This window comes from Propithecus coquereli, unplaced genomic scaffold, assembly GCF_000956105.1.
Source record: "Propithecus coquereli isolate 6110/MARCELLA unplaced genomic scaffold, Pcoq_1.0 Scaffold16, whole genome shotgun sequence".
In the NCBI taxonomy this organism is placed as follows: domain Eukaryota; kingdom Metazoa; phylum Chordata; class Mammalia; order Primates; family Indriidae; genus Propithecus; species Propithecus coquereli.
Window position 1 is genome coordinate 5,787,013 of NW_012140524.1, and position 1,485 is coordinate 5,788,497.

Genomic DNA, 1,485 nt, shown 5'->3' on the forward strand with positions numbered 1-1,485 from the left:
TGTAAGAGGGAAAATTGATAATCAGACCTTATGAAAATTAAAAATTTTTATTTGGCTAAAGACTGTTAAATGGATAAAAGACAAATTACATACATGGGAAAATATTTGCATATCACATATCCAGCAAAGGCCTTATATCTAGAATATATAAAAATCTCTCAAAACTCAGCATTAAAAAACAAACTAATTAGAAAAAGCAAAAGACATGCACAGACATTTCACCAAGAGGCTATATAAATAGCAAATAAACACACAAAATAAACACACATTAGCCTTTAGAGAAATGCAAATAACTACAATGAGATATCACTACATACTTATCAGAATGGCTAAAGTGAAAAATAGTGATACCACCAAATGCTAATGAGGATGTGGAGAAACTGGATCACTTACACATTGGTGGTTACACATTGGTGGTAGGAATATAAAATTTATAGCCGCTCTGGAAAATAGTTTGGCAATTCCTGTGCAAACTAAAAAGAGAAGTATCCTCTAAGTTTTTGTTCTACAGGTCTCTGCCAAATGTAAAGCCCTCTGGTCCAAATTCTTTATAAAATTAGTTCAGAAAATATTTGTTCAGCATTTACTATGTGCCAGGTATTATGCTGAGTGCTAATTATTACAATAGAGAACAATGCAGGCAAGGCCTTTGTCCTTTTGGAGATTACAATATAATGTGGCAGGCAGACAAACAAATCTATAAAAAATTAGAATGTTATCAATGTTTTGGGTTCCAACCAAGATGGAGTAACAGGAATTGGTTTTAGCCTCCCACCTTAAACAATTTAAAAATTTGAAAGAATATATGAAACAATGGTTTTCAGGTATTGAACAACAGGCGGTGCAGGGCAATAATCCCTCAGAGAGGGAAAACAAATGAGATGAGCTCTATAATTATTTTAGATTATTTGCTGGAGAGAGTTTCCAGACTCAAGTCAGAGAAGGGGGATTCAGGAGAAGCCTAGGGGTTTCCATGAGTTGAGAAGAGGGAGTTAGATGTTCAGGGAGGCCACAGAGGTTACAGGTGCATGGCAGATTGCCAGAGAGGAGAGAGCTGCACAGAGAAAGAGCTCCAGAGATCTTCCCACTTGAGAAAGTCTCGCTAGAGTCGTAAACTGAGTCACACACATATGTGATGAAACTATTTGAGATGGGGGTTGGGGGGATCCCAACAGATTGGAGTGGGCAGAACAATCTTTAAAGATCATGCAGTGCAGAGAATAATAAATGTTCCTACCAGCCAAAGTGGGAAAATCTTGTGATACACAAGTGATCAGATATAATACTCAGAAGGCATTGCTTCAGTAGTGGAGCCATATTAGTCCTACACTAAAGGCTGCTTTGGTCCTGCCTACAACAATTAAAAGCAAGCCTCAAGAGGATAAAACCACTTCTAAGGAACTTAATGTTACTTAATGTGTTCCAGAACAAAGCTCAAGATTTAAGAGTACACACACACACACACACACACACACACACACACAC